The sequence below is a fragment of the Nannospalax galili genome, unplaced genomic scaffold (assembly GCF_000622305.1).
Source record: "Nannospalax galili isolate Female #2095 unplaced genomic scaffold, S.galili_v1.0 scaffold433, whole genome shotgun sequence".
Lineage (NCBI taxonomy): Eukaryota > Metazoa > Chordata > Mammalia > Rodentia > Spalacidae > Nannospalax > Nannospalax galili.
Genome location: NW_008338715.1, coordinates 9,718,057 through 9,726,427, shown reverse-complemented (window position 1 = coordinate 9,726,427; position 8,371 = coordinate 9,718,057). Strand labels below are relative to the sequence as shown.

General features: G+C 39.3%; 1 protein-coding gene across 1 annotated transcript in view; it reads right to left on the bottom strand.

The window, feature by feature from the left end:
- The window catches only part of Ppat (phosphoribosyl pyrophosphate amidotransferase), a 44,069-nt gene that overhangs the window by 34,814 nt on the left and 884 nt on the right, over window positions 1-8,371 (bottom strand). The gene's annotated exons all lie outside the window — the stretch shown is intronic.

Sequence of the window (8,371 nt, the reverse complement as noted above, 5' to 3'; positions counted from 1 at the left end):
TTTTTAAGTTGTGTTTCAATGTCTTCCTAAGATGTGTCAAAATATTCCTAATTCTTAACTCCTTAATTTTTCTCATTGCTTAATTCCTACTTTGGTATACTTGAATACCCAATTCTTATGTTTCTGTTCAAGAATTATCTCAAGGTCATTCCAAAAGCCAAGGAGCTTTGAGCATCAAGAGAGAAGCACATGAAGACTGTCAGAGTCTGAGAAGTGCCAAGTTTTTCTACACTGTGAAAAACTTTGGTTGCTTTTCCCTGATAATGGAAATATTTAATCTTGTCCTTGACAAATTAGACTAAACATACTGTTTGTGAACTGTAGAAAATGCTGAGAAATTATTTCATAGCTCATTAAGAGTAACACTAAAGTAACTGGACGCATCCCCAGTTAGATAACTAAGCAATAACCACGCATCTTTAAATTACACTTCACAGGGATTGCTACCTGGAGATAAAACTGGGGGGGGGGGCACAAATTAATAAGCTCTAAACTTTGGTTTTCTACAAAGACAGGTAATAATGAGCTTAATGTTTCAGTAAGTCTGAAAATAAGCCAAACCCTAAAGGCTTTTTGGAATTACGTAAACTAAAATTCCAAAATGATCCCAGCAAACCAGGTGTGTTGACTCATTCCCTGCAATTCCAGCATTTGAGAGCCAAGAAAAGGTTGCCATGAGATCAAGGCCAACCTAAGCTACGTATTAAGTTCCAGGCCAGTCTGGGATACAGTGAGACCCTGTCTCAAAAAATAAAAACATGCTGGGTATGACATGCAGATCTCGGTGAGTTCTAGGTCAGCCTGGTCTACACACCAAGTACCAGGCCAGTCAGGTCCACACAGTAAGACCTTGTGTCTCAAAACAGCAACCATCAAAACAAATGAACAACAATAAAAGTGAGCTGACCAGTTACAGGAAAAGGTAATACAATGCAATACAGAAAAGAAGTTATTAGAAATAGGTAGTAGATTTGCCCCCAGCATCCATGGGGAGATTGGTTCAAGGACCCTACACCATGACCTGCCCACAGACACTCAAACACACAGATGCTCAAGTTCCTATGTAAAAAGGCACAGGCAGTATTTGTATATAAGCCATACATATCCTCTTAGGTATTTTAAACCATCTCTAGATTGTTTTTAATACCTAATACAATGCAACTGATACAATATAATTATTATACTGTATTGTTTAAATAATGAAAAAAATCTTTACTGTTCATTACAGATACAGTTTTTAAAAATGTATTTTCAGTTCTATGGGTTTGAACCATGATTACAGAATGCATGGGGACAGATGGCTGGCTATCTAAACAAAAATGCAAAAATACACAGGACTGAAAATGAGAAAAACCCAAGTTCTAGCTTCTTTGCTCCTAATGAGACAGCACAGTAAATCACTGCATCTCTCTGGACCCCTAAAAAAGTCCCATTTTAGTGTTTTACAGATTTATAATTTATGGTATTGTCTTGAGCAAACACAAATGATAGAAGAGTTAAATGTTTACACAGTGATCAGACCCACATAATCAAGATATAACATATTAGTAAGCCAATACACAGAAAGCTAAGGCAGAAAAATGACAAATTCAAGGACAGCCTGAGCATGCAAGAAGCTATAAAGCCACAACAATAAATTAAAAAACAAAATCAACAAAACACTCACTAGGATCCTAAAAGCCTTCTGGCTACTAACCTCTCCCCTAGACTTTCGCTATTCTGACCATCTATCATAGATTAGCTGAAAATTTGTACTTACTACTTTAGTATGAACTTAAAAAAAGATTTATTTATTTTAATTTTAAGTGACCATTTGCCTGCATATTTATAAGTGCTTATTTGTATTTTTATTTGTTTTTTGGGGGGTGTTTTTGAGACAGGGTCTCCTTGTAGCCCCAGCTGGCTTGGAGCTGACTATGTAGACCAGGCTGGCCTTGAACTCAAAAAGATCCTCCTGCCTCTGCCTCCCAAAGGTGAATGCTGGGATTAAAGGTGTGTGCCACCACACAGCCATATAAGTGCTTACTTGTGAGAGGTCAGAAAAGGGCATCACATCCCCTGGAACTCGAGTTATAGTTGTTAGCTCCCACGTTGAGTGCTAAAGCAGCTAGTGTTCTTAATGACTCTCCAGCCCTAGTAGAAACTTAAATGTCAAGTTTCTCTCATGTAGTACTGTCCATGAGATTCATTCATAATTTTACTTGTTCTCTGTATTGTTCTGTAACATTCTACTGTATAAATATACCTTCCACCACTTTTTTCACTCCATTCCACTATTGGACATGACAGTTTTCTCCAGATTGGGGTCATTATGAGTAATTGCATATTTCTTAATGAACATGTATGGATCTTTGCTGAGTGCATAACCAGGAGATGGATACAGCCATAAGGCATGCTTATAAACAGGTACTACTCTAAACACTTTCCATATATTAATTTAGTCCTACTACAACTATATGAGGTAGGTGTAATCATTATAGCCAATTTACAGTTGTGGAAACTGGGGCCTGGAGAAGCCTGTGCTTCTGAATTAATGAGCTCTGGCCTCTGTGAGAGCAGAAACCATGTTTACCCTGTGTATAGTGCTTGGCACTGTGCCTTGTATATTCATCGAAGGCATACAACAAAGAACAGTCTAGCTGGGTATGGTGGTGCACACCTTTAATCCCAGCACTTGGGAGGCAGAGGCAGGTGGATCCCTGTGAGTTCAAGGCCAGCCTGGTCTACATAGTGAGTTCCAGGACAGCTGGGGCTACTGGGAGACCCTGTCTCAAAAAGACCCCTCCCCCAAAAAAACAAAAAACAAAGAACAACAGTCCTCTACTACCTGATACTTTGGTCCAAGACAGATGATATATGTTAGGGTGATACCATAAAATTACAAAGGAGTTGAAACTATCAGCAACAGCCAGCATGAGGCAAAACATTACTTGTGTGTTTGGTAATATTGGTGCAAAACTGCACTGCCAGGCTTATGAAAGTACAGTACAATTACATCTGGTACCTAAAACTTGTAGATAGGGGCTGGAGATGGCTCGGTGGGTAAGAGCACTGATTGCTCTTCTGGTCTGTTCCCATCACCCACATAGTGGCTAACAACCACCCTTAACTCCAGTTACCAGGGAGACCTGACGTCCTTTTCCAGCCTCCCCAGGCATTGTATGACACAGGTGCATTTACATACATGCAGGCAAAACATTAATATACATCAAATAAAAATAATTTTTTTAAAAGACTTGAAAACGGGTATCTATGATACTGGCTCATGTATTTGCTAGACCATACTTTCCATCATTACTTTAGTGCACTGCTACTTAGAAGGCTACCATAAAACCCATCTCTAATTCCTCTTAATGACCTCCAGTTGATGTCATAGAGAAGAGATATTGCTAAGGGTTTAAAAGCTTTAAAGGTATCATTCTGAACCATATGAACTTCAACATTAGAACCTTAAAGTATTTAGGTCTAGCCCAAGAGATGAGAAAACAAACCCAGAAGTTAGGAAATTTGCCCAAGATTATACAGTATTTCAGGTTGTATTAGAAGAGGTCTTCTCAATTTTGACCAGAGTACAAAGTAGTACTTTGGAGGGCAGATAAATTCTGTTTCAGATTTGTGCAAAAAGCAAAGTTCTAAAATGCATGTGCTCATGCGTGCACACATACACGCACACACCCAAAACATTTCTCTTTTTTTGGGGGGGGTGGGGAACAGGGTCTCCCTGTAGCCCCAGCCCCCACTTTATCTGTACTCTAAATCAAGTGATTTCTGGTTTAAGAGAAGTGATTTATATGAAAACTGCCCTGGCTAATTATTTGTAGCTATGTAAAGTACTTAGATTACTTGGATACATGCCAGCCCAACTTTTTCTTTTTCTAACTTGTTTTTTGGAGACAGGTACTCACTTACCAGTCTAGGCTGACCTCCAACACTAGTATCCTCCTGCCTCAGCCTCTGGAGTGCTAGGATTAGAGGCTTGAACTGCTGTGCCTATCTTCTGCTCACTCAGCCTTTGGTTTTAAAAGCCTTTTTTTTTTTTTTGTCTTTGACTCCCTGTAGCCTCAACTGGCCTGGAACTTACTATGTAGACCAGGCAGGCTTTGAACTCACAGAGATCCATCTGCCTCTGCCTTTAAAGGGCTTTTTAATTCAAAAGCTTAAATTTTTTTTTTTTTTTTTTTAAAGAGAAATGTTTGGGCTGGGCATGGTGGCGCATACCTTTAATCCCAGCAGAGGCAGGTAGATCTCTGTGAGTTCAAGGCCAGCCTGGTCTACATAGTGAGTTCCAGGCCATCTGTGGCTACTGGGAGACCCTGTCTCAAAAGGGGGGGGGGGGAGGCTGAAAGTCCATGTTTAGAAGCCCCATCAGTTCAGCCTCATTGTGGCTGGCTTCATGGCAAAGGTAAATGCAACACACTGTTGCTAGATCACATGTGAAAAAAACGCCAAGTGAATTGAAGGGTCAGACTCACTCTTATAACAACCTACCTTCAAAGAGCTAATATACTCAGTGGGACAACATTAATCCAGTCTCAGGGCAATACCTAACCATTGACCCTCCTGTAGACCCCATCTCTTCAAAGGTATCTCTGACACTGAGGACCATTTCACACACATGAACACTAGGGAAATAAACTATATCCCACACTATACAAAGAACTGCTAATCAGCTGGTTCATGGGATATGTCAAGTAATTCCTTTTATGGAACCTTAAATATGTCCAGACCATTTTACTCTCCATAAAATATGACTGTGATTTAAAGATAAAATCGTTTGATCTATCAGGGGGTGTCCAGTTTGTTCAGAACTCTGCCAACTACTAGACTGATGTTTTCATGACCAAACAGCATCTGGTGATTGTATGAATCTGACCATCCACTTGCAGCTCACTAGGAGTCTAACTAGGTCCTCTGACAGAATGCTACAGAATAAAACCACAAACTCCAACTACTGCATATAAGTAGTGTTCTTTCATGCATCTGGCTTAAGTATCAATTATATAAATTGATGTTCCATTTTTTTTTCTTTTTTGATACAGGGTCTCCCTGTAGCCATGCTCCATTTATTTTTATATGAAACATATTAACAGTGATAATAATTAATTTCAGGTATACAGAAGTAATAGAAATCCCATAGTTTTAATATTCCATGTGTTAAGAACTTGTCATCAAGTGAATGGACGTGATAAAGTAAACATGGAGTGTTTTGCAACAAATTACCCTTGTCAAGGAATACTGTCTATAATTATATATTAAGCTATGACAAACTTTCTAGGCCTCAAGTTTTGACATTCCCATGTTCAGGGCCATATAAATATCCTAGTTCTTGGTGCCGAGTGTGTAACTCAGAGGTGGAGTACACACTTAGCAGATGTGAGGCCCTTGTTCAATCCTTAGCACTTCCTCCCTCAAAATTTGCTCTTAATCTTTCTGGAACTTACCTATGTTAGAGCAGCAGGCAATAGTTATCTTCTAAACATAAGGGAGTTTCACTGATATTTTCCAATTAAAATAATTCTCCCAAAAGGTAAGAATGTTTCTTTCATTTAAAATTTGCCATTGAACAACACTGGTTGTTCTTGCAAAAGACCGGGGTTCGTATCCCAGCACCCACACGGCAGCTAACAACTGTCCATAACCCCAGTTCCAGAGGATCCGACAGTCTCTTCTGTCCTCCTTGGGCATTGCACACCACGGATGCACTTACCTACATGTAGGCAATACACACATACACATAAAATAAAACAAATTAAAAAAAAAAAAAGACCAAAAATATGAGTGGCTAGTACCTGTGCTTCTAAGAACTACCCCTCCTCGGCTTACCTTAATGAATCCATGCTTGTACAAGGAAAATCTTAAATCATTTTCTACTGTATTTGTTGCCTAGAAACAAGCTTCTTGTTCAAAATAATGAAATGAAACACAACAAGGCAAATTTTCAACATTATAGTCTCCTAACAAGGACTTGTTTAGTTTCATTAAATAATCAGTCTACTATAATAATGCCCACCCTCTATCCCTCCCTTTGTTTTTTTGAGTCTCCTGTAGCCCAGGCGGGCTTCTAAGTAGCCAAAGATGACTTTGAACTCCTAATGCTCCTGCTTCTGTATACCAAGGCTGAGATTACTATTACTATTTTTATTTTGTGATAGTCATGTCATACAAAGCCAGTGCTGAGATCACAGGCACCCGCCACCACACCCAGTTATCTAATACAATCCACTATCACTACTCACACATCCTATCTTTACTGCCCTTATGTTATCTACTCTCATAATTCTTTCATATAAAAGCAACTGTAGGAAACAGGTATATGTGACTAGGAATCAAGCTGTACTTAATTTAAAAAGAAAAACACATCCAGCAGTGGTGGTGCATGCCTTTAATCCCAGCAATTGGAAGGCAGAGGCAGTTGGATATCTGCGTTTTGAGACCAGCCTGGTCTACATAGCGAGTTCCAGTCAAGCCAGAACTACATACTGAAACCCTGTCCCAATAAATAAAGACAATTTTAAAGACTTTTTCTTTAGACACACATTTATTTTTTTTAAGATTTATTTTTATTTTATGTCTGAGAGTTTGCCTGCATGTATGTATGTGTGCCATGTGCATTCAGGCACACATTTAAGAATTGAAGTGAGAGGAATAACTTTGGCTAAAATGCAAATATAGCTAAGAAAAAAATTAAGGTCAGTTCATCTAGTCTCTAAAAATCCCTAGATCCATCCCACTATTCCTAATGGGATATTCAAAATAACTTCTAAAAATGTCAGAGATTAATGCTGTTCAGAATCACATAATGAGATTTAAATTTCTCTTTGAATTATATATATAATCCTGAATACTTTTTTTGGTGATATTGAGGATTGAACCTAGGGCCTCCACCAATGCTAGGTTAAGTGCTCTACCACTGAGCACACCCCAGCTCTCAATACGTTTTTAAAATGAGAACTCTATTACAGGCCAATCCATAGTTTTGTTTTGTTTTTTTTTTTTTCTTTGAGTCAGGGTCTCCCTGTAGTCCCAGTTGGTCTGGCACTCACTATGTAGACCAGGCTGGCTTCTATCTCAAAGAGATCTGCCTGCCTCTGCAGCCCAAGTGCTAGGATTAAAAGCATGTACCACCACACCTGGGAGGTCAATCCCTTATTATCCATGATTATAAAGTTACTCAAGTTAAAAAACTGTTTTAATTTAATCCCAGATCCTTTTTTTTTTTTTTGGATTGTTTTTGAGACAGGGTCTCCCTGAAGCCCCAAATGGCCCTGAACTCAGAGAGATCTGCCTGTCTCTGTCTCTTGAGTGCTAGGATTAAAGGCGTGTACCACCAAGCCCTGCTTATAGACGCTTTTTAATCTTCAAGGAGCATACAAAATGTACAACTAAAATTCAAGGACTTGAGACTCTGAAAAAAGCAAAGGACAAGCTGGGCCCAGCACTCAGGAGGTAGAGCTAGGCAGATCTCTCTGAGTTCAAGGCCAGCCTGGTCTATGGTCTACATAGTGAATTCCAGGCCAGCTGGGGCTACAGGGAAACCCTATCTCAAAAAGACCAAAAAATAAAAGGATTATTTATTTCTAAGTTAAGTTTGGTGAGGGAAAGGTAATCCTTATACATGTTGTACCAATATTGTCAAGCATTAGTGCCCAGTACTGTTAAATGTTCTAGAAGTTGCTGCTACTGTATTTTCTTGTGGAAGCTTTGTGATACTTCAGTGAAATAGTCAATCTCTGGTTTGTATTTCTTTCTTCAACAAATTATTTACACCAAGCTCTGGATGTTAGGTACTAAGGGAAAAAAAGACATAGAAACCATGTTTTTTGGTTGTTTTGTTTTTTTACCTCCAAGAGTATCTCCCAACTTTTCCAAATCAATATAAACACAACTCGTTTCTCCTCTTTTAAAGGAGAGAACTACTAGCATCTTACTACTGTCTTCACTCATTATTCCAAACTTTTAACAATCATCGTCCTGTCATCAGTTCGTTTTCAGTTAAAGTATATGAAATCTACTAGCGTGGCTCCCTTTGATACACCAGCTAGTCCTGTTTCGTTGGGTCTGAACTCTAGGATCCTCAAGTTCCCTTAGCTATAACTACTTCCAAACTCACGATCCCCAAAGCTACATACAAACATCTGCTTTCAAACTGACAGTCTGCGCAGCAGCTCTGCCCTGGCAAACAAAGCTTGTGCAGGCTGGAGGAGGCCACACGCGAAAATTTAAAGGTTCAGAAGACCTACTGAGGTAACACCTCCATACAGAAGCTTTTCGGAAGAGCAGTTCTAGGTTCCGGTTCCTTCCCTACCCCGTTAGTCTTAGTGAACCCGAGTCTAACAAACCGGCCGGAGTCAGGATAGACGTACTGATTCGG